The 26,915-nt window shown below is 38.5% G+C and overlaps 1 protein-coding gene across 1 annotated transcript in view; it reads right to left on the minus strand.

Annotated features, from left to right (window-relative positions):
• LOC139722224 (CYFIP-related Rac1 interactor B-like) overlaps nucleotides 1–26,915 on the minus strand; it is a 78,778-nt gene that overhangs the window by 28,046 nt on the left and 23,817 nt on the right. The window contains exon 2 of the mRNA XM_071633534.1: nucleotides 18,204–18,284. The gene's annotated coding sequence lies outside the window, so the exon portion shown is untranslated. The remainder of the gene's footprint in view (nucleotides 1–18,203; nucleotides 18,285–26,915) is intronic.

The following is a 26,915-nucleotide window of genomic DNA, read 5'->3' on the forward strand; positions in this document are numbered from 1 at the left end:
GCATGATGCCGACTCCGTATGAAAAAACGAAGGGCACATTAACGATAGCCCAAAGTCTCAGCTACAACATACTAAAATATGGGAGAAATTCACCGAAGCATAAGTGAGCTAGTGCTCGATAAAGATAGTCATGTCAGTTTTCATTTCCAGAAAAACTGCACTCCCATAGAGATAACACGTAAACTGGTCAAATTTGACAAGATTACTTTAAATCCATTTTTACGAGGTGATGCCGTCATCCAATCAAATTGTTGTTATTATATATCTGAAAGACCATTTAATAAGCTACAACATATTGAAATTTGGACGTAAATCAATTAAAGAAAAAGTGAGATATGCTTGAATGAACTTGAAATTTGATGACGTCATTTTGAAAATTTACTTTTTTAACTTTATTAAGAAATTTGATATCTTTGAATGACTTTTTCAGTATCGCCAACCCATAAACTGACATGTACAACTCATCAGCTTTCAGAATATGTAAAGAAAATGGGGGGTCACCGTCCATCCTGACGAGTAAAATCGGATTTAAAATTGGCGGTTTTGGGGCATTGTTGTACTGTATATCGCCATTGACGCGCGCGCGGAATTTCAACTTTGACAGTCCCGTATGACGTCATATTGAGTCGGATTGACTTGAAACTTGCTAGAAATATTCCTTGACTTTTCAGACATCCGATAAATGTAAAAAATCGGGAAATTTCTGTTGCATATGAGCTGTACGTGCGTATATGTGCGCGCGCGTACGCGTCCGTCCAATTTTTTCAATTTTTCAAAAAATGCTCCAAATGGTCTGAAACGTATGCAAAAAAAATTTGAGCTTGATTGGAGCATACAAATATTTCAACGCGCGCGTACGCGCACGTCTTTACGATGCGAGGAATTCTGAAAATATGGGTAGAATTCCCTTGAATTGAAATTTATGTGACGTAAATTTCATTGAGAAATTCCACTCCATTAATGAGATATGATTGAAAATGTGTTTTCATATAATGACGTCATAGTGACGTCACGGTCGACTGATCACTACGATTTTACTTGACATGTCGTCTTTGGGACATGATACACATATGGTATAAGTTTGACATTCATAGGCAATGCACTTTCTGAGCTTATCTCTACACAACTTTTGCGGAGAAATAAAGAAGAAGAAGAAGAAGAAGAAGAAGAACAAAGAATCAGTACAGATACAGAAGGTGATCCGAGAGGATTCTCGGATCACCTAATTAACAAAGTTTATAGGCACTGGCACACTACAGGTGTTTGGAGGAAGAATTAATCTTCAGCAAGTATTCAAAGTCATGTTTCCAATATTAGAGACATACAATGTACCATAATGCATGTCCCCCTTGCCCCCCCCCCCCCAACATACAAGTACCTATTGCATGAAATGTAATAAAATACATAAAGACATGGCTTGCCTAGCTGCATTTACAATTTACAAACACAAACTCTCAGTTTTGCATCGCAATGCAAAAATCCTTCACAAACAGCAATTTTACAAAAATTCTTGGCTGCAAATTGAAGCATTTTGAATGTCAAGACTATATGCCTATGACAGAAAATAACCTGAGCGTGACCCTGGGCACCTGAGTTATGAACCTACACATCGTAGTGTGGCCAGATGCATCAGGGATTAAAGAACTGACGGTTTCTTCGCATGCTGTTTGCATGTGCCAAGCAGGGCAATTTATAGCGACAATTTTTGTTTTCTTTCTAAATCTAACAGGACCAATTTCTTGCATTGTAAGGCATATATTGCAAAAGTTAATTCTCTGTGTGTCTACACAGAAAAATTAACCTGCAAAATGCAGGTTTTCAAAAAATGTTTATTTTGGGTGTGTGTGAGTGCCGCTAATGTTTGTTTATATCTATCTGCGCATAAAATCAAACCATCTATCCATGTGTAAATACAGCTATCATCTACAGTATCTATCTACAGTATCTGTCAATCTCATTTGTTAAAAATGTGTATCACACATCATGAGACTTTTGTGAATTGGAGCCGACAGCCTTATTCGCTGCATGAAACTTTCTTGAATCACTACTGGCATTCACTGCAGTGTGTACTTGTACGACACAGACACTTTTGCGGATCTTGGCTCCTGAGGAAATTCACAGAATTTTCACGGACCCAAAAATGTCTGCTTTTGCAGTACATGTACGGTGACACCGTAAAGTTCAACCATCAGTAGAAGAGCTTCGTAGTTAGTGCTTCACAGAACAGTAGAGACTGAGGGGATATAACATTTGCAATATGTTTTATGCAAAGCACTTTGAATATTATTGTACATCCGCATGCACGCATAAGCGGCCATGGCCTATAAAATATCGCGCATTTATGAGCTTGGTATACTGCGCACTCTAGATGATGGCTGTTTTATGGACCATTAGATCTTAATGGTGGAGGGACAGGTTGGGATTTGCCATGTATCTAAAGAAAAAAATAACAACACATACAGCAGTACACACTCTACCATACACATACACGTAATGGTAAGTTACTGTGTGCATCTTGATTAACGTGACTCTGGGAAATTAACATTAACCTATACCTCGTATGGCCAATATAGAATTGAAATTCTTAGTGGAATTCAAGAAGAATTCAAAGTTTCTTCATAGACAAAAGATTACCCTCCTAAAAAAAGGGGGGGGCAATCAGGACTTCATGTATACTAACCATTTCTGTGCTTGATTTTATAGGGGGATATTTCACTATAAAATTGGATATTTTCGCATTCATGAGTAATTCTTTCCACTCCGACAGGTATAAAGATGGATTTTGCATGACTTTTGATACCCATGAATCATGGCATTAATTACTGGTATACAACCTGTATATGGCAAGCAAAAATATTTGCATGCTTTTATTTTGTGCTAGTTCTGGTAGCATAAAACGTGCTAAAAATTCCACACAGCAAAAAAAATCCACTTTCAGAGCATTGGAATACCTTGAAGCTTAAGTTCATCTTGTATGAATACTGTACCACATCAAACTCATAGTGACAAGTTTCATCAAAGTGAGGAAAGTTTTAAAAACCACACAAACAAAGAAACATGCAAACAAACTGACAGAAGGCCTGCTATGGAGAGGTTCTTCTAACTAAATGGCAAGATAATAATTGGTTGTGGCCTGCCGGGCAAGCACAGAAAATTACAATCGCAGAGCAATTCATTCCAATTCTACCGTTATGCAGATTGAAATTTTGAACAAGAAATTAAGTGCAGTAGAAATGAATTAAATATGAGCCATGAAGGTCGACTGTCTGTGAGACCCTGCCATTATCGTACTCGTTTAACAATAGAATCTCTGAAGTGCAGAAACCAGAATCCGCAGATCAAAGACCGAGCGATGCACCATTGTAATAACTATAAATAGTGATAGATGCGGCATCCGAGAGCCAAGCTCCGATTTTGAATCATTCAAGTGCTTCCTGTCTGAAAGGATGCCGGGTCACCGGGGTTGCGGCGGGTTCAATAACGAGATAACGGTTTTGGTGCAATCTCTACTTGATCCGGGGACTTCCTCCTTCACCAAGAGATGCCAATGTTATCCTTCCTGATGGAACCACACAGAAACATAAAAGTGGGACACACTAATAGGTACAAAATGCACAGAACACGTGCGAACACATCTCCCTCCCATCAGATGGTACAGTAGATTTGATTGAATACACATGGATAAAAAAAGCTTTGTTTCACCTGTATTACATCCTATAAAAGTGGAAATTTTCATTGTGTGGAATTTTGTGCATGTTTTGCACAACCAGACGCTAGCGTAACAAAAAGAATAAAAATAAAGGCACACAAATATTTTTGCATGCCGTACTTTCCAATAATTGATGCCCTGGTTCCAAGGAATTAAAGACACACAAAATTTATCTTTTACACATGGCTGAGCACGAAAAATTACTCATTGAATAAGAAAATATCCACTATATTACATTATGTAGATCCAAGTATCTTTCTCTCTCTTTTTTTTTTTTTTAGTTGCTGCTGTGAGAATGAATACCACATGAGTATTCTTTTTCTTTTTATCATTTCGGTCAGCTTTTTAACTAGTGATAAATATGTGTATTAAACTTGATAACACAAAGCTACATTAATGTACATTGTGTGACTTCATAACAGTGAGATTTGAAGAATAGTTTAGTGTTCTATCACTTCTCATGACTTTTTAAATTTCTGTATTAAGAAAGCATTTTCAGGGAGGAAGATATAGATATAAAGGGCAATGAAGGATATCAATCCACTGATACACGATGACACATTCCTTTTTCTTTTCTTTTTTGAATACCATTATTATCTGAAACAATTAAGTAGGGTTTCCGATCCCAATGACAGAAAAACTTGTCAGCATCTGTTACCTAATACTAGCAATTTCACAAACATGGTGTAAAATGTGAAGACAGAAATCATATCCCCTATCAAAACACGACCACAAGCATCATGTACAAGCACAATCCTACACATGTATGCAATACCCTACATTATCCAACCTGGAAGCATAGCATACAAACGATGTGTATCATACCACCAGCATCTTGGAGTATCTTAAGAACAACACCACCCCCCCCCCCCCCCCCCCCGAAAAAAAAAGTACACTGTACATGAAATGTGAGAAGTTATAAGAAAATAGAAAGAAGTTGAACAAGTTCACACAAAGGGAGCATAGAAGTAGAGATAGACAGATACTAAGAAAGTTGGCAAGAATCTTCAAGTTTGAAGGAGGCAGACTGAACCAGAAGAAGAAGAAGAAGAAGAAGAAGAAGAAGAAGAAGAAGAAGAAGAAGAAGAAGAAGAAAAAGAAGAAGAAGAAAAAGAAGAAGAAGAAGAAGAAGAAGAAGAAGAAGAAGAAGAAGAAGAAAAAGAAGAAGAAGAAAAAAAGAAGAAGAAGAAGAAGAAGAAGAAGAAGAAGAAGAAGAAAAAGAAGAATTATTGCAGGGAGAAAAAAAAAATCCTCAACCAGATAAATATCACAAATGTATGAGATATTATATCTACAGATAAATCACAAAATGAATCCTTTCTCTCCCATTTTCATCCCACCATGGATATCACTCCAAGTATTTCGGTACAGTCTACCTTATATATCAATCATGATTTTATTTGAAAGGAGAAGGCATATTGTACATATTAAAAGCTCTGTTCTTTAGCATCCCCTCCATTTTCAACATATTTTATAGTCATGTGTTTTATCATATTTCCACACATTTATGGAGAATATATTGCTTTTTTGCATATGTTTTTGATACACACACATTCCTGTTTGAAAAATGAAATGAAATGAAATGCATTGCAAGTGAGAAAAAAATGTGAATTCCTTCTTCTCCACTACCCATACATAATTATAATATTTCTAATTTATCTACCCATACCCTCTGCCCCTTACCCTTGCCAAGCTACAATGTAGTTTGATGGTATCTGGTTTCTTCTCTTCAAAACCAGGCAGTAAGGTAAGGGTAGACAAAGCCCCTAGAGTGAAAAACAATGCCCCAGTATGTCACACAAATAAGCCACTACTGTCATACAATAGGGATTAGCAGCACTCAATCCATATTCACAGACAGTTACTGTTCAGAACATCTGTGCAGGCCAAAACAGAAAGTGTGATGGCAGATGTGCCACTTGGTGAACAAAGCTAGACTTGGGCTTCACCAAGAGAATACTGAATTAGATTACTATTGTACATGGAGTAATAGAACCACTGGGCCTATGAACATCTCCCTGAGATTATTCAAGATGATATGGATAATGAGAGTTTGCACATTTTCTTTTAATCAAAGTGTACAATATTGGATGATAGTCCTACCATTCAACTCCCCTTCTTATTTTCCTCCACTTTTCTAGTGATACCTACAACCATGCCCAGTTTATCCCTGAATTTTAAGAAGCTTCTACTCACGCACAATTCTCAATTTTTTCTGGACTAGAAAATCAGAATGATGTCCCATCCATTTTTGTTTTTACCACACACCATACAAAAACTCTGCCTACATCATAAAACAGAAAGCCATATTGTTTTGTGTTTCAGAGCATTTACAGCTACATGTATATCCCCACCCCCCCTAAAAAGACAAAATGTCTCATTTATGATTAAAATGAGTATAGTGCACTTTCCATCCATTCCTCCCTTTAACCTTGCAAAGTTCAAACAATTGTTGAAACTTTTGGGTCCTTCTTAATTGTTAATGTTCTCACAGTAAACCAAGGACTTTCACTTCCAGCTCCAATATTTCATATTTAAAGAAAAACACTTGAAGAGAATAAATAGACTGCATTGGGGGAACCCAGCATTTTGGAGTGCAATAATGGCTTCTCCCTTTCTATAGTTTGATCATGGACCTAGCAAAATACTAGGTCCATGGTTTAATCAACCTAATGTTTGAGAAAATGAAAGGAAACAGTGAAAGGATTGGTACATGGGAAATGCTCTCTCAAAAGACCGAGTCCCATTATTGCAGTTTCGGTTTGAACAGCTGGATGCATGGCTGGTTCAAAATCAAAGGAGTACTACGAAATGGCAACAGATTCTCTTGCACTCTTCCTAAAGTTTAAACTCAAACAATGCATGCAGTTATCAACCCATTGGAGGACAGGTCCCGAGTATACTCGGGCAAGTGTGGGAAATGCGTGTTGTAGCAAAATCACCCCATCCTCGATGGGTTAAAGAGAGAAAGAGAGAGAGAGAGAGAGAGGGAGAGAGAGGAGGTGAGCGAGAGAGGGAGGCCTTGTCCATCATCTTTGCCTGGGAATGTCCCCAGTTTTTTAAAACACAACAAAACAAAACTACTATACATAACTGTATATCAGAAACCCAGAGGTCCCATTTCATTTAACCCATTGAGGACGAGTCCCGAGAACACTCAGGCGGGTGTCTTTGGGAAATGCATGTTATAGCAAAATCGGTCCGTCCTCAACGGGTTAATGTGTGGCCACAACCACCTTCAGTGGGTCATACTGTATGCGTACAACAGCTTTGCTAAACTTCTTGCATAGCAAAGAAAAAATAATAATAATAATTAGGCAATCATCTCAACAATGATTTTTTTATCCCACACAGTTTTTCCTGCAAAGTTTCTACACAATATCAGGTGGCTTTAATATGTACAACTGTAATTTATTTCTTTATCTGACAACTTTGTTTAATGGAAAAAATGCCTTTCCAAATGTCCGCTTGTATTTGACCAGGATGGCAAACAACTTGAATCAACAATAATGCCAATGTTGCTTACTGATTACAATAACCACTAAGAGCAGAGTTTAGAGAATGGTTCAAGATAACATCGACTTCCTCCAGTATACACTTGTATGGCTAGGCATAAAAATTGGAACAACCTGTAACAATCTCTCATATTACATGTTGACTATATACTTTACAAGTGTATATGCGAGCTTAAAATTCATTTTTATACTTGTGTAATCATGTTTGGCACAAGGTTCAAACACACTCAATTGAGAAGCTTGACGACCATATATGGTAATGTATTCATACAACCGGACAACCATTGATCAGTGCACAGTAGAGTATTCAATTGCGGGAGAGTCACTTTGCATTATTACAACCTGACGGAGTTGACTCAGAGAACAAGCTATCAAAGCAGGTATGCACCGTGCAAAGGTGGGGGAAATCCCCTCGTCCATGCCCTGCCCTTTGTACATGTTTGTTCTGTGCACAATAAATATTCTGCTGTTAAGTACCCATGCCAGGGCTGTACTCTTCAAGTGATGCAGAGCGTGCGGTGCTATAGAGGCTTTACAAATTCATCACAGAATGTGCTACTTTGGGCATGCACTTGCAAAACTGCCAGAGAATTCTTCTAAAGCATGATCTTGTATGGACCATTGAGCACAGACACACAGCAAATAATACAATCATTGAAACATGATTTGTGAATGGCGGAAATGGCGTCATTCATCTCTTTTTTTCTTTCCCTTTTTTTTTGGGGTAAGTGCTGACCATGCTCTGTAAACATGAATGTCTTTGAAGAGAAAAGTTGATATATGACACAGCTACATTGTACATGTACTCTATCATGCACCAAAAGAACTTGAATGAACTTTACTCTTAAAGGGGAAGGCTAGTAACTGATCAGTGGGAATCAGTGGAAATGCTGGGAGATGATTGTACCAATCCTTATGGGATTCATTCAAGAGTTCATTGTATATCTATTGTTGTGTGAAAATGATTTGCTTCAGAACGGTCTCATATTCAAGTAATGTTCAGATGAATGCTCCGTCACTGACCAGGGACGCTAACCTGGAAGCATTAAACTGCACATTACTTGAATATGAGGCCATTCTGAAGCAAATCATTTTCACACAACAATAGATATACAATGAACTCTTGAATGAATCCCATAAGGATTGGAACAATCATCTCCCAGCATTTCCACTGATTCCCACTGATCAGTTACTAGCCTTCCCATTTAAAGAACATTCTCGCTACTCTCAGTGATCTCAGAGACAAACACAATGAATCCTCCAGAGTTTAGAATGTGTGTATGTTTCTTACGCCTTGGATATGAAAATATTCACTGGAGGTTGGAGAGTCACATTAAAAAAATATACACTGTGGCATATTTCATCTAACATGCAATTGTATCTACTTGAACACTAATTTCGTTTTTTTCAATTTTTCAATACAAGATTGAGCTCATGCTTTCCAGTTCCATGAGAAATGAAAAAAAGACATCATATCTGAACTTCTTTGTTGTTACTATACTCCCTCAAATACATAAATATGTGTTATTTTCGCGACATGCGCATATTGGAGCCGAGGGTCGTTTTCGCTGCATGAGACTTAGACTGCGAATTGCCACTGGCATTCAATGCATTGTTTAGAATTGCACACATCCTACTCTTGCAAATCTTGGCTTCTCGCGAAATTTGCAAAAGTGTCGTGCACATGAAATTTTCTGCAAAATGAAATTCAGTATTGATACCATGAAAACACAACAATTCCAGAGGGCTCCTACTCTAATATCAGTAAGGGGTTATCCCTCTATAAAATTTGGTGCTTTTATCCGCCGTGAAATGGTAATTTCACTATTGAAGCAACCTGACTATAGATAGTATTCAACTGACCAGTCATGTGCACTACTTTGGTAATATGGTGAAAAGATTGAAATTCCGTGGCAGCAATTTTTGCAAGATTCAATGGACCAGCATCATCCCGAGCTACACACTAAACTGAACCAATATACGTACCATCGCAATATATGATTTATGATATGCAGGCAATGCAACTAAGCCAAGGCGAGCAATCGTTAGTACTAGTCATTAGCATGCTCAGTGAAAAGTAAATTTAAGCCTTTAGGCAAAATAAAAGACTAGTCATGTGACAGCTCTCAGCCAATCACTCGATAAGGATCCATTTAACAATTTTATAATGACTACTAATGTCCACTAATCTAGACTTATGCTCTATACAGACTTACAGTACATGTAGCTCTTGTACCCGACTGAGGCCCCTCCTTTTATAAACACGAGCATACCCTTGGAAACATATCCGAAAGTAAAAACAGCAATGGATGGAGGAGCTCACACCAGCATTCTGTAGGGTATCTTTTGAGGTACACTTGTACTTCCTGGTCTATGGAATTGGAATGCACCGCAGATACCGGGCAATACCGTGAGCGCTGTAGGCTCGTTCGGGGCTTCCTTGCAGTTCCTCGTTGCATGTGAGCTGAAGAGCAGAAGGAGAAAGTATCAAAACCGTAGATGGGGAAAGAATCCTAGCTACTTCTGCTCCAATATCTACGATGTCTCTTGAGAGGGGAGAGTGGACAGAAAGGCATTTGGAAAATCTCAATAGGTCAGAAGAAGACAGACAGCCATGTGTGACTACGAGATGGGCATCTGAGATTTGTTCCTTCTTTTCATCTCCTGCTCTTCCTCCTCCACAGATTAATTTATTATACCATTCTCATTGTTCATTCTGCCATCTTGCCCTTTTGGAGTTTCTTCAATTGTGTTGCTATTTTAAAAGTCAAGGTTTTTGTTTTTGATAGATTACATAATGTACCGCTTCAGTGACAGATTTTAATAGATTATCTCTTCGAGGCCAAGTACAATGTACTTGTACGTTGCATGCAGAGTATTGGTTATCAATTGGCTGATCTGCTCACAACAGAACAAATGTTGGATTCTTCACAGAGATCAACATTTGAGTATGACTCTACTGATATTGAGTCCACTTTCTCAGGCTTGATAAGAGGCCACTGCAGGGCAACCTCACTATACTGAAAATTAAAAACCCTGGCTTTAAGGTTTCTTTTAATATCATCCATTTCTTTCCCATCATCCTTCCTATCCCTTTCACCAGTCCCTACCGCTTTTATACACAACCACCAACCCTACTAATCCCCTCCCCCCCAAAAAAAAAGGGAAAAAGTCAATAAATTCCCTGATTACCACTCGCACACAAATAAAATAAACAAGAGATATATTTCCATGGATGATGGAATGCTGCGGGAATATTATAGAAAATGCCTTGTAGGATTAAAAGCAGAAACAAAGCTGCCTCTTGCCTATAATTCAAATGCAAAAGAGAAACAACAACAACAAAAATCACCTGTCTCATAAACATTGGCATATGGCTCAAGCACTTGTCTGATCAACAATTACCCGAGCACTTTAGGATGCCATCTCCCTAAACCATACTAAACATGATTCATCGGTCGACGGTCCTCGAAATCACGAGGTGTGAGAAACGTGAACCACGGCTGCTGTGGACTCAGCGCAAGAGGAATGTCTGTCGGTGATTTCTGTTTACAGTGGGATTCCATATTAAAGACTTTAATGTTTGTACAAGACTTTAACCCTTTGCATGCCGTGTTTAATAGCCTTTGGAACTCAGTCTACGACTTGTCCACGTTGAACATTTTGCTCAAATGCACAACGATGGACAAACGGATTGCTATTAAATGGCAATATGCCACTATATGTACATACATTCATTCCATTTTTTCTTTTATTCATTCATTTATTGCTTCCATTTCCAGCAGAACATATATATAATATTTTACAGAAGGTGAATGCATAAATTACATCATAATGTATAAAACAAGGAACTTATGTATGAAGTTGAAAGTGTCACACTGAAAGTGTCATAGCCATGGTCCTGTCATAAAATTTACAAAATTTTCACAGCAAAGTTTGCAGTTTCTCTACAACATTGCTGCATACATGTACATTTCTAGCATCTGATGTTTCTTATTTAAAGAAATAGCATGTTTAATAGGGTTTTATCAGAATTCATAAACAAAGAGTATTAAAGTAGTATATTGACATGCACACTTTAAGCCAGGGCAACTGCATCTTTCTGATACCACTGCGCCAGTAAAATGAATGTCCTCTTGCCTGGTTAGATTATGGTGGGAATACAGCTGTTTGATGACAAATAATCTAACTTTCAGTAACTTTCATAATATGGGTCTTATTTAAATTCATAGATGAAACGTCTGTATGATTTAGTAAGTACTCTGTTTGATAATGAAAGCCAACTTGTACATGGTATGGAATTTGCCTTTTAAAAATCACAGGAGTTCAGTTCCTTCATCTCCCCCCCCCCCCCCTCCTCCTCCTCCTCCTCCTCCCTCCCACCTTCCTATCACCCTTCTCCTTGAAATTTCTGATCCTTCAGGTCTACCACTACCCTCAGGCACAGCTGATTGGGTTCCATGTGCGCACACTGTCACCCAGTTCCCTAAGCTCATTCTGGCAAGGCAGATTCATTTGCATTTCTACTTCTTTTCTTAACCTCACTCTGGCACGGCATACTCATTTGCATTCTCTTTTGTTCAGACTAGTGCTGTAGTGGGTCTCCGCGCTTGGCTAATTTTAACAAAGTCTCAGTCAGGTGTTTTAGTTAGCTGTGCTGGGGCTGTGCACAGTTGATATAGGCATAGGAATGCGGTAATTAAAGTGTTTTTCAGTTGCTAGGTTACTTGGCAGGGTAGGAGATAATTGGTTAAGTTTTTTTGGGTGTGTGCAGTCCTGTGTTTAGGAGAGAGTTGTGTGAGGGAAAATCGGTGCACTCCATATTGAACCTTTGAGTTGAGAGGTTGAGCTCTTCATCCTCACAGTGGTGTGACTGGATGTGTGTGGATTCTGGGTGTGAGAAAGCCACGACTTGGATCCCCCACTAGCAAGTAATGGTCAGACTTGCAATTTCGGGACTTCCTTTTGGCTGCCACAGCACACCAAAGCACATCTCCAAACTCAAGACCACAGGGATTTCCGTAAGTTGACATTTTATGTATTTGTTAAGCAACTGTAATGATATAGAGTGTGTAATTTGATAGCATGAAAAGGCCAATAGTTTTAATGCTTAAAAATCAGTGTCATATTGCAGTAGATGTAACAGTTATGATTTCAAACTGGTATGAATTTTGGATAGCGCATTGAAAGCAAGTACAATAGTGTTGTTGATAAGTGCTACTACATTTTTTGTTAAAACGTTTGTTAGTCTTTTGTACAGAGCTCTGGAAATATGGCAGATGAAATTATCATGTTCATTTGGTGATAAGACAAAAGGACATTAATTGCTCCGTATAAGTATTGTCGTATAGTGTTGCATTTGGTTATACGGTTGTACTCATAAGGTTTTTTTTTGCATGTATCAATTGAATATAATCGGTGTAAACAATAGTTTTTATGTTATTTGACACTTTAAAATGTGTCCGCTTTCTGTGTGAATTGACACTTCAGATTGAGTCCACTTTTTACGCTCGTATTTGGCAAGTGGTTTTTCAAAAAAAAAAGAAGAAAGAAAAACAATTGTTATACAGACACATTAGATGACCGTAAAGTGAAGTGTTTATAATTTTATATATTGATGGTTAATCGGTTTTCTTTTAAAGCAACAGTAATTGTATATGAGAATGTTACGAACACTTTCTAGAAAGCATTTTGGTATATTTTTATACAGTCATCCCGTTCCTCGTCTTACTACAAACTTAGCTGGGCTAAGTATAAAGCTCCATGTCTTCTTCGTAGACGCCGGCCATTGGCCAAGACTGTTAACTCCTCGAACTCCACGCTTTCGGCAAATTGGTCTCGAACGACCTCGATTATCTCCGACAACGACCTCGTCATTGATTTCGACTCGCCGACGAACTCTCTACCACCACGATTACTCACGCGTGATCTCCCCCATCGCGGAGCTGTATATTTCCGCCCCCATGTAAAGTCGGTATCATTTTATTGGTGCACCTTAGGGTTTTAGGTCAAGTTACCCAAAATATATTGTAAGACTTTTGAATACTGAATCTGTTGCAAAACCATAAAACCATCAAATTTATAATGAAAATACGGTTTATGTAGTAAACCCAAATAGTACATTTGACTGTGACTATTGTATTGATAGTATATGTTTTTGAATATTTGAGGGGAAAGGTGTATTATATTAAAAGGCAAGTTAATCGATTGTTTGAAACTTATCCAAAGTTTGACTGGTTTGATTCTTCGAAGTTGTGCCCGTCTTTTGTATTTAAGTTCGTAATTGATAGCTTTTTTTTGTGATATTGAACAAACTTCACTAAATTGTTTAGTCGATACTCAATTGGCAACAATCTAGTGACACACACAACACTGAATAAATGGATGGTAAATTGGCTTTACTGCAATTTGCCACTCGCTATCACCCAACGATGACGTCCAAACGATTACTCACCATTATCCATCTATTGGGTCTTAACCCCCCAACATTAGCTCCCCCCCCCCCTCCATTCCTCCCTATCTAGGCAGTGTATACATCAACTTCATGAAGGGAAGCCGTGTGCTCGAAAGTATAACTCCCACCGTCAAGTTTGTGACTCAAATTTCAAGTCAGATCGCATTTGCCTCCATCCCACACCACCCTTCCCCTGCTCCATCTCGACAGCTTTCATCAACGCCTTTTGAGAGGAGAGTGCCTACCGGACTCATTACGGCTCTTGTCAAGTTCCCGACTCAAATTTCTGCCGTGCCGTATTTGATTTTGTTACCACGCCAGTCCCCCCGGCGAGTTATGATCGTGACTGCTGTCGTGTCGCTTGGCAAAACCTGGATTGCTCATCCGACATATCTCCTTCCACTTCACTTTTATATGTTGCCGCCGTATAATCACTGCTCCCCACATGCATGTTGAGGAAGCCCTCAGAAAAAGGTACACTGTTACACATGCTGTGCAGGACATAATCACTCATCCACAATGGGCTTGTTGCATGATTACACTATGGTATTGGATCGCAGAAATCTGCGGGGCTTTCATATTAGAATGGCCAGTTCCTCTTTCAGACTTTTGTGCCACAAGGAAACTCACTTCCAGCTCTCTAAGATATGGACCATGCAAAGAACACGCCCTGTATATAAACATAATCAGGGATTGCATAAAATTTTATCACATCAAAGCATTAATTGCAAACAAATGAAGTCCTATAACACAGCATAGAAGGTGGTATGGGTGCACTGTGTTCAGCAATGGACAAAGGAACTACATACATTGTAATATACAATGTATAGGGGAACATAAAACCTTGTATGATACACTGCCCAAGCTGCTGTTACACAAAGTACTCTTGTATCTCATGGTTTGTGCAAGATACACGTAGTGTTTGAATGACAAATGGCAGGGAAATTTGGTGACATAAATTACATTTCGGCTATATGGACTGTAAAAATTGGCAAAATTCATAATAGCTCTTCATAAAAGTGATGTCTGAAAAGAATATGATTATAAAAGCATTATCATTGATACATCGATGTATACCAGAACACTGGAGAACGGAACACCATACACAGATCCTCTCATTGATCACAGGTACAGCACATACAAAATGTACTTCAACTGCCTTTACAATTTTGGGCAACTTGTGCTTTCCTTTGATCAGTCAAGGCAAAAGTGTGCGGAGTAATTGCTTGATGACAACAGACTGGAAATCAGCACTCTTTTGTGTTAAGTGCATGCACAGCTACAGCTGTACCTTCCTGTAATAATCCTCTCACAAATCTTCGTTACTTCACTTTCAACAAACTACTCTTTCTCCACTTTTACTTCCTTGTACGATCAAGTTCCAGGCCAGCCATACCCTTGAAGAAAACAACGACAACGGCAAAGCACATGCTATTCACTATTCATTACTACCGACAAAATTGCTAATTCCAATACAACATGTACCAGTCTTAATACCTGATTAGATCTGACTAGTACTACACAGTCATCAAACTCTTCTCAGCTAAACAGTGAGTTAGCCATGTACGTACATGTGTCTGCGCTATTCAAAGACCATCTAATACGCGATAAATCACACAAAATGGCGTACATACATGAAGAAGGAATAAATCGTGAAATTGGTGAGTTTGATTCATTCCTCAATTTAATCACACATACAATATGCCAAGTTATGTGATCTCTTTAATGGAGAAGGGGGGGGGGGGGATTCTATCCCATTTCCTACTGGTCCTCATTGGATAACACAAGTCCGCACAGCAGAATGAATGGAAAATATCCATTTGCAGTGAGGGCTAGCCATATTTTATACTGTACCTAAAATGTATCAAACTACCACACAGTAATCAAACAAGAGGAACCCGAACTAGACACAGATATTTGTCGGTCTACTACACAAAGTGCTTTGAACACTGTTTCTTGCCAAGGTATTAAAGGGATGGTATACATTGTAGTATTGGTTGAGGTAGGGATTCAGCTTTTAACTTTTTGTGAGATACTTTAAAACAAATGTAGAAACCACTTCATGAAATGCTAAAGAGCATACAATTCTGTTAAAAATTTATTTGACAAAATCTGTTTTGAAATGGCTGAGATATTATATCCACAAACAAAGTATAAAAACAAAATGATCCTACTGAAAGATGGGTCCCATCTTTTATTTGAATTGCTTTGTTTTGGATTTCTCAGCCATTTCACAACCAATTTTCACCAATTAAACCTTGAATTCCTCTCTATAGAATTGTAGGCTCTATCAAATTTAATAAAAGGTTTCTCATTAACTCAAAGAATTGTCATTTAAAAAAAAACTTTGGAAACCCGAAACCCCGTCTCAATAGAAACTGTATCATCCCTTTAAAAATAAAAATTGAAAGAAAACAATTAAAAAAGCACCCACAAAACAAAAGATCTCTTTCCTCCCTTGAAAGTATTTTCTACAAAGATACTCAGTGCATTGCAATTTAAGGCAGGTTAAATCTTACTACACCCTGTGTTTAATTGGGGGGTATACAGCATCAAAACAATTAAAAAGTGAAACCTGGAATGTTCAATACAATGTGGACATCATTTGACACAGTTAGTAAAACCACTGTAAGGCCATCAGTTGAAATCAGGGAGGTACATTGTAGAATTCCAACACCCTGGTTGAAACTACAGCTGTAAAAGATCAAATACTACGACACAGCTGTAAAGACAAGTTGAGCACTCACAACAACTATTTGCTCAGAATATAATAAAGTTTTCTTTCATCACCAGAACTACAATGCATACAATACTTCCACTCTAGTTTCAATCACATATCACCAGGCAGTCAAAGAATTGTTTTCAGTGATCTCATACTGTAATACAAAGAAGTTTAAATATTCTATTGTGTAATATGAAACAGAAACAAGGTATCAACAGCAGCAAAGCACCTTTGTCTTCCTAATTGCGAACAACTTCTATGAAAGACGTAAAACAAACAGGGGCCCGATTCATAAAACTTGTCATCAGTGACAAATTGTCATAGATGTGACAAGCTACTGAAATCCTTGCATCTGATTGGCTGAGAGCAAATTTGTCATAGAAATGTGGCAGTTGTCACTGATGACAAATTTTATGAAACGGGCCCCAGGAATGTGCAGAGACTCCAATTCTCCCGCTTTCGACGGGAGATCTCCCGCCGAAAGCCCACTTTTGCAAAATCTCCTGTTCTCCCGTTTGAAATTTAATTTCTCCCGACCTGGCTCTGTGTCTCCTGTTTGAAATGATTTCTTACTTTTTGTCTTCGTATACATTGAAAAATAAGCCTTTAGATAGCACGAGAGAGCATCAAGAACCCTAATTATTAGAGCTTCTAGGGCCCAAGCGGGCCCTGGAGCCCGGCCGCAAGGAACTTTGCGCTCGTGATATGCGCTTCGCGCACATCAAGTTGGAGTCTCCCGTTTGCTAGGGGTTTCAGGCGGGAGAATCTCCAGATCAGAAGGTGCTTTTAGGTTGGAGTCTCTGAATGTGTACATCTTGTGAAAAAACAACGGCTAGAAACCGACAAATTGTTGTTATTGTTTTTGGCAAAGAAGGGCAGATACATGTAGAGCACCGACTGATGCTATTCTGTAACATGTATAGCAGCTCTCCTGTATGGTGTTCAATGCTTGTCCAGCCTTAATTAGTCTTGCATCAATCATTCCGCACTCGTCTGGGCTCATCTGGCGTCAGACGTGGGCTAATTTGGGTTTACTGATCGCCACCATGGCCGACTCCTCTACAGTGCGGCATCCCAGCCAAGTGGTGATCATTGGAGCATGACCATAAAATTCAACTGCTTTTAAAGCCACAATATTGCTATGAATGCCGAGTGTCTGGGGTTGTATCAAATTTGTCTCTTGTCTCATTGAAGAAGTAAAATTCTTTTAAATTCATCGGAGACCTACACACGCAATGTGCTTCTAAATCACCTCCTGAGGTAGTCAACTTCTTCAAACATTGACTTTGATTTTATTCCGACTTTGCTTCACAATAATCAACTATAATTCTGCTTCTTCTGTAAAAAGTACATCCTTCATAGTTGAAGATCACTATAAAACTGCAGAGTGGTGTGCATGCCATCATCATGGCACTAGAGAAACAGACTTTTAAATGTGAATCATGTGAACAAGGTGAACTGCGTTCACACACAGACAAAAAGCACTTTGTCCACTGTAATCTGCCTAGTCTCAAAGGGGTATTGCTATTAAAAACTCGAGTGAGCAACATGATTTTGACAGTATTTGTATATGAATAACAAATACAAGTTGCAGCTCTTGATTCTGCCCACAGACACTACTTTTTCCATCACAACTCTGCTCTGAAAAAGTATACAGTTGGTACATATTGTTCAGCACCTGGAGGTTTCTCACAGCATCAACCTCTATGGAATAGATCTCTTTATGGGAAACTGTTGCAGAGGTCAATATGACTGAGACTGAAACGAGCATGAATGAAGTGTTTATTACATTCTCTCACATACCTAGACGGAAGTTTCGCTCGTACTCAGAAGCCGATGGTCACTCTCTTGCCCGTGTCTGTGGTGAGGCTAAAAGATGAACACCTGCAGGACAATAGATACGAAAGATGCAATTTACAGTTTGATTAAAGATATCAATTTCATGTTGCTTTATACTGATCGTGCCAGTGACGATAAAATGGTTTGTCTATATTAAAGGGTTACCAACGTAATCATAATACACCATTCATACAAGGCTTGTATGCTAAAATTTAATGAACCGTTGAAATAGGTTTCTATCTACTCGTGTACTATTAGGCAGAATGTAATGCATTCGCACCAATTATTCCATAAACATGTTCTTGCTCCCTGTCAGATGCTTCATTGGTTAAAAATGAATACAGTTGAACCTCTCGTATCCGGACAAGTCGGGACCGGGGCTCATCCGGATAAGGGATTTGGCCGGATACGGGAGACTCAATGCTTTTTATGTGCATATACATACACATGTACTGATGTAGCCCATCGTAGTACCACATGTAGTAATGTGACTGCAACCTTTTCATTGTTACATGTGAGAGGACTCTTGAAAGCGCATAATCCGTCCATGTTCCAGAGACTCCAACCCCAAGCACCTTCTGATCTGGAGATTCTCCCACCTGAAACCCTCAGCAAACGGGAGACTCCAACTTGATGTGTGCGAAGCGCTAAATTCCCAGGGTTCTAGATGCTCTCTGGTGCTATCTAAGGCTTATTTTTTCAACATACGATAGAAATAAGTAAGAAATTCTTTCCAACGGGAGACAAAGAGCCAGGGCGGGAGAAATTAAATCTCAAGCGGGAGAACGGGAGATTTTGCAAAAATGGGTTTTCGGCGGGAGATCTCCTGTCGAAAACGGGAGGGTTGGAGTCTCTGATGTTCTTGCGATGATTTGGGGATGTTTGGGGATGTTAAAATGTCTGAAGGTAAGCAATTTGGAAGGAAATTTGATGTAAATATGTATGTTAATCATGTTGGAAGTAGACCATGTGTGTTTGTGTAGGAGTTCTCAAGGAGTTGGGAATCAACCTTTCCTCCCGTAATTATCATTAAAAAAAAACAAATCACGGCGAGAATGCGTCCGTATAATAGAGAGATCCGGATAAAGGGAGGCCGGATAAGAGAGGTTCAACTGTACAAAGTGATGTTATGAAACATTTACAACATACATTATTTCATCAGTTCTACACTTGTATAACAGTAAACTAAGGACAAAGAGTACCGTTAGTGCACCAGTTTTCGACAGGACCCAGATTTCGACACCCAGCAGATAATTCTTATTAAATGTTATACTCAATACAAACGTCTGACTTCAACAATCAACCAAGTTATCAATCACATTTCTAGTCTTATATAAACACCGTTTTTCACTTGTCATCATAATCCGACGGTAGAATATTTAGGAGAAAAGCAACACAGTGTCAGCAGAAATTTTGATGTCGGCCATTTTCAGGGGTTCAAACAATATGACGCATTTTGTATACATCGCCGTAAAATGAAATTCACCCATGCCGGTTATCTTACTTTAGTATCAGTTTGTTTGCCAAATCCTGATGTTTGATTTCATAATCGTCTTTAGTAATTTCATGGCTGAATTCGTGATAAATGAGCAAACTTATAGAAAGAGTTGGCTTTGAGAATGTGGCACCAGATTTCGATATCCCCATAATAAGACACGTTATAGAGGAAACAACAAGTTCTTGCGCCGGTACTTTGCTGGTTTGCGTCCACAATGCAGTGTACGCATACTATACGCGCCATGTGTTTAATGCGTGATGCGCGCTGTGATTGTGTCGAAAAATGATACCGGGTGTCGAAATCTGATGCCAGCGACGGCGTGACGGAAATCGCTAAAATTGAACACGAGTGCATTCAAATTGGAATTCGTTCAAGGCATATTATTATTGGCCTTTGTAGCACAACTTCATATCGAAATTCCGAGGTAAAACGGTGCAGTATTGATGGTAAACAAGGAAATGTGCTAAAGTGTCGAAAACCGGTACCCATACTGTACATGTATTGCAAATTTTAGAGATATTTCCAACAAACAAATACCGAACAATATGTCTCGTACATACATGTATTTCCATCATTTCTTATTCTAAAGTATTATACCTGATGCTGTAATGTGACATTTCCGTATTCTTTCGCTGTCATTGCCGTCAGTGTCATCATCATAATCATCACTATGATGATGACATTCTCATCATCCTTTAACACTGCAAACCTAAACCAAAAGTATCAATGCATAAAACATATCATCCACATGTACAATTTTTGTGATGGTTATCCTCTCGATTTGTCTTCTGTCCTACATTATGTTCTCTCTCTCTCTCTCTCTCTCTCTTGTTTGTTGTTGATGTAATTAACTGTCTCCTCTTCACAAAGTCCTGTAATAGTAGTGTCATTCTTAAACCTGTTTTCTTTATATGTACTATACCTGTATGATAGTTTTGGGGTTCTTGTTTTGTTTTGTTATTTCTTGTTAACACAATGATGTTGATGAGCCTCAAATCAAGGTCAGTGAGTGTGATATAACTGTACATGTAACTGGGCCCGGCCCACATGTACATTGTATATTGTCCCCATATAAATGGGGCAGTGCGGTACAGTCTGGGGGAAAAATATGCAGGTAGTGCTAGTGTCTCCAATTCCACAAAATAGTTGCAAACATGTGATCGCTTTATGGATCAAACAAAATCATTGGAATTGCCTGACGAACAGACAACACTGACTCTTTCTACTGAAGAGCACATTACTGCAGCCCAGGGTCAATGAGATCGTGGGAACTAGTTATATTGTATATATGAGGCACTCTTTTTTACATTTCCAATGGGATCTTTTTTTCATTTCATTTTAACGGCAGAGTACATGTACAGTGTATTTGCAGGAGATTGATTAAAAAAAGTGATTCAGCAAATTATCAAGGCATCCTAATACAACACAAGATGCTTTCAAGGCTGCCTGGCTCTCATTGTAAAGGCTACTATTATATGTTTTTGTGTTTTACTTTGCCGAATAACTGGCCTAAATTGGCCTAAATCAATCAATCAATCAAGCAAGCAAACTGAATGCTTTTATGTTTCACTCTGAATAATAAATCAATTGCAGTTGATAAGATTATTAATGGTATCTTCATGGGTGATTAGCATATGAATAGTCTCTAATCATCAGTTGATTAAAAACTATTACAAAGTAATAAAACAAACATAGCCTACAGATATGATGTTCACTCAATATGTTATAATGTGTTCCATGGTGTATAATATCTAACCGGAATCAGGATCAGTCCACTGCACTTTCACTGCACCAAGAACAGGTGAACAATCAGCAATGTTGAACATGAGACACGGCAATGGCAGTTTGACCGAATGGCTTTCTAGTCACTGTCCCTTGTTGAATGGACAGCTGGCTTTACTGGCAAATCTCTGTCAATAATACCTGGCTGACGGCAGTAATACCGCTACATGCAATTCACTCTAAAGACCTGGCCCCATAACCCACATTCAGCTCCCATTTCAAATTTGCAGAGGGAAGCGTGCTTTGTGTGGATTCGGGAACGCGGGATTTGTAAAATTACAGTGTGCATGTACTGTAAATCAAATACAACATGTACACATTCACTGCAGACCACATACATTGGAATAAAATGTTGTATACATTCTGGTACTGTGAGCTGTGCATGAAAATCCTCATAGCACTTGTACACACTGTGTCTTTTATACTGTAGGTTTTGACAAACAAATGTGACATTGGTATTGTTTTGTTCTGATGAACAATACAAGTGTTGACACAGACGTCTGTAGGACCTTGGCTTATTCTCAGCCACATATTGGGAAAAAAAAGAGAGAAAATCAACATATACCTATTATGTACAAATTGTATGTACTGCGTATGCCGATTATAGTCATCCTATCTGCGAGTCCATTCCACTTTGCCAGATATGCATAGAATAGTATCGATCTTACCAGAATCCTGTGAAGGAAAATTCCAAATCTTTGAATCCAAGCAGGCTTTTTATGCCTAAAATTAGTAGCATGTCATTCACAAAAGAGCTGCTTCTGATCATGAAAACAAAATAATATGATCCATACAATGTATGATTTTTTTCTATTTTTTTTTAACAGAGCAAAGAGTATAATGCATATGTGCAATATATCACACATTGACATCATAATGAAATATATATAATCGCAGTGTAATGTATAATGCAAAAAAGTATTCATCAAAAAGTATTATGGAGCTTCCCAATTAATACCTGTTATGTACATATAGTAGTACATCTGTACAGCTTTGTAAAGGAACTGTGCAGTACTGGTTGAGGTGGGGATTCATGTTTTGATCATTCTTACCAAAAGTGAGATAATGAGAAACCTCTTATGAAATATGAAAGAGCATGTAATTTTAAGAAGGATTCAACGTTTATTGGAAGAAAATTGGTTTTCAAATGGCTGAGATATCCAAAAAAGTGATAATAATAAAAGGCGACAGGCCACGCCTTTTATTAGGATCTCTTTGTTTCACATTGTTTTTAGATCATCTCAGCCATTTCAAAACCGATTTTCATCAAATAAACTTTTGATACCCCTTAGTATTGCATGCTCTTTGACATCTCATAGAGTGGTTTCTGAATATCTTGCAAAACGTTAAAAGCTAAATCCTCACCTCAACCAGAACTGTACACACCCTTTAAAGTGTGTGGGAGAAAAAGATGAAAGCATTACACTGGAAAAAGGTCCTTCTTGTCTGGTTCAATATCAGCACTGGTACAACAGTATACACATGTGCATGACAATGGAACTTGTACATTCTAACCCCATTTATTTCAGCATTTCCACTGGATGTGTTTGCAATTATCACTCAGGGTTTTTAAATACATGCCCTGGCAACGTTTGCCCTCTTTGCGGCTCAGCACAGACCCAGGTCTGCTGACCCAGATGTGGTGTGTACCTGACTGAGCAATTTTCTTCCAATATGTGCTTCCAATCCGCTGGCCTGCGCTGGGCTAGAGAACCTCTGTGGCAAATTGAATGTGATAGGGCAAAGAACAGGAACCAACATCAGACACAACCGTACGCAGCTACAGCAGCTAGGCAGATTCAAATTGAGTGAATGCGAATTGACAAGCGATTGTCATTACTGTCAGGTGAAAGGCGTTGAGATTGATACGGGGAGTTGTTTCAGCATTAAGGGATAGGGGTGACGGAAGGGGGAAGATTTGGGGCTTTGTGACGATCAATTGGATGAGGGCATGAATGGCACACGGCGACAAATTTATAAACACAATATCCCTGCTGCCACAATGCACTCTGGTGGAATACGATGCATCAGGCCTTCCCCACCATGTAGACATTTGACTTCTACAAGCCATTCCACAGTGGAAATGCATGAGTCAAAAGTTCACTTGCCTATTAAACATCAAGAAAACAGAACTACAGACATACTGACCATCCATATCAAATAAATTAGGTACTATCATTAAAAGCATGTTGCACTGCCAGGTTGGTGTAAATGCTATTTAAATGTACTGCTATACTTTGCATTGATCTATAATGTATAATGTACATTGTATAATCTTACCGCTATACATGTACATATGGTGTGTACCATGTACATTGTAGCAGGACAATTTATATCAAGCTGAAATATGGCAAAATGACAATATGATGATATGAAAGGCAAATAATGTTGACTCAAATTCCAGTGAGAATCTACCGTACCTGGTAGGGAAGTTCAGAAAAGATTAACACTGACCTTCACTACAGCTAAAATGCTTCCCTGGCCTACATGTAAAAAAACCTGTAATAATACAAGGTACATTTGTAGCATACCAACTCCTTGCTCAGTCAAGTCACTTTAATTAAGGTGTACAATTGTAATTCTACATCACATTGAATTTGATTTTGATGAATGGAGTAATATCAGATGCACAAGATGGTATCTTTAATACAGTTTTCTTCAGATTAGATGTAGCAAACGAAAGTTGTAAAATGTTTAAAGGTTCCCATGTTTTAAAAAGTTCATGATATTTATATAGTCACAACCACATGTACTCAAAATGGCACAGGTGATAGCAGATGTCATAACTTCTATTGAATACACTGTATGGATTCATAAATTTCTATCAAATTTCCTTTTTCTTTTTCATTTTTGAAATTAATACAATTAAGATTTATATACAAACTGTATGGGTCCTTTACATCAAATCTGTGGTCTTGTACAGTAATACTAGCAGAGCAACACTAACATTTGGGGGAAAGTGTTTGAATACGCTATTTACATACATGTTTTTGGTCCAAAAACGTAATTTCATACTGATCAATAAAAATGGGAGAGTCGCGAGGTGCTGACATGATTGCCTTTTCCGATTTGTTTGTATTACATATGGAAACAATTTGAAATGTTTGAATTTCAAAGTACTTTTTGTATCTTTAATACACAGTTGGTACTTTAGAAGACCAAATTTAACAAAACTGCAATCATTTTTTATTTTTCTGATTTTTACTCTATTCATCAAAGTCAACTTTAACTTCTTGTGGCATTACACTTTCAGTGAGAGCAAGGTGACAATTGAGGGTGATTGCGTGAGGCTTTCTGCCACAAACTTCCCTTACCATCCGAGAACTGATTGTGGCACAGTACAGTGTAGTAATATTGTGTAGCAGGAACACAGTAAATCACTGCCATACATCACTGTACACTGTGCATCCAAAAAGGGTTGCGATGCAACGTCTTAGTCGTGAACATGAATTTCCTCTGGGATGAATGGGTGAGGGGGGTGGGGCAGGAAATCTTATTACCTAATACGATGAGCGCATCCTCCATACATGCCCCCATCTGCACACCTCTGCTTCCCCCCTATGCCAATTCATAATTACCCTACATACTGTACAATGTAGGTTACCCCGTTCCATACAGGAACCTGATGGCCTGTGTAGTCTATGGGCATTTCAGAATTCAACATGGAACGGGTTAAACAGCCATAATGTGCAGCAGTACTATGCAATGCCTCTCTGGCACGGGAAAAAAACATGACGCAGCATATACAGTGAATACTTGCATATCGATATGGAATACGAGCAGAGTATTTCATTGTACAGCCAATAGTCACAAACTACAATGTAATGTTGAAGTTGAGGTTGAAGTTGAAGTTGAAGTTTAAGTTGATGCTAAGACTCCATGTAAACTTTTACTTGAATCGCTTTCTATTTTGAATGATAAGATATTGTATTTAACAATCTTGGCGCATGTAGCTTTTTTTTTCTTCTCTTTTCTATACACCTTCCAACAGATGGTCACAAACATATACTAGTAATCAAGTATAGAATACACTTTCAAATACTTTGTATGAAATTTGAATCAGTGTGAGTGTGTACAACTTATCAAACACAAAAAGATACAAAAGTACATACAGGATTCACACACTGTACTGTGATGCTGGCATACCAGATAAACATGTGCAAAAAGTATCACTACAGAAATGATTTCCGCACAACTCTACAATCTGCAGGTCAAAGGTCAAAACTTGAAATAAAGGGAAGACCCAAAGATGTGTGTGTGTGTACAGGTATAATGAACCGTCAATAACACAAGCCGGTTACACATTCCTCTTAATACAAACTTGTACTTCCTTGACTGGAAAGTTGGTGCTTCATGAGAACACGGTCTTATCCTCGACAGAAATCAACAGAAAATTTCTGTGAATTCCTTCCTTCTCTGTCACACGATGCTCACGCTTGAGCCAGGAAAGAAGAAAGGAAAAAAAAATGCCGACCGCTTCTCAATTTCCTTGTCCTTTGAATGCAGCCATATATGGTACGCGACACAATCATCAAGCATCCCTCAACCATACTTCACGCGCAGTCCACTTAACAGTTACACAAACATGAAAGATGACCTCCCCTGCATTCGACAGAACCATACAATATATTTAATCTTGGCATTCAGCACTTAAACAATGCCAAGAAGAAGAAAAAAGTCCCATTTCTCCATGCATAAAGCTAGTCAAATGTTAATGATAATCATGATTATTACCCATATAAGGTAGTTTTGCCGGGCAATCGTAGTTGGTATTTTGATCGGTCGGGATACCACCAGTTTCAAGTGGGCAATATTAGTGGGTATCATCCTTATTCCCGGTTTCCCCATTAACTTTGCATACAAATGTAAACACTCGTGCACAAACCGCCAGTTTCCAGCGGGCGACATTAGCAGGTATCACAAAGAAATAAGAGTTTCTCGCGGAGAGGGTTTGCGATGAAGGGCAAATTCCCATACGTTAGCATGTAAAAAAACGAGGATGATTGCTGCGACTGTGTGAGCGCATGACGTACCTGAATTGTGCATGGGGTTGTGTGCAAGCATGTGGGTTTACAGGCTACGTCCTCTGCTCTCTGGCTTATAATATCGTAATTTATTGTTACTATGCAATTCACATGTGCATTTTTTTTTTTCAGGAAGAATGACACCTTCTCTCTCATTTGAGCCATATTTGGAGGTACAATGTACATTGTTCTTTATTTCAGTGGTAGATTTTAAAGATGGGCCATCCCTTTTGCATTCTTTCCTAAATAGCACAGAACATGATTCCACCAGAATGACAAGACTAAATTGTACAGCTATAACATTTCTGTGATATTTGAAGGTTGTTAGCTGTTAAAATCAATAATGCACCAAATAATGCACCAAATGCTCAC

The sequence above is a fragment of the Diadema antillarum genome, unplaced genomic scaffold, assembly GCF_040938485.1.
Source record: "Diadema antillarum isolate AM-2024a unplaced genomic scaffold, OU_Dant_1.0 scf00000161, whole genome shotgun sequence".
NCBI classification, from domain to species: domain Eukaryota; kingdom Metazoa; phylum Echinodermata; class Echinoidea; order Diadematoida; family Diadematidae; genus Diadema; species Diadema antillarum.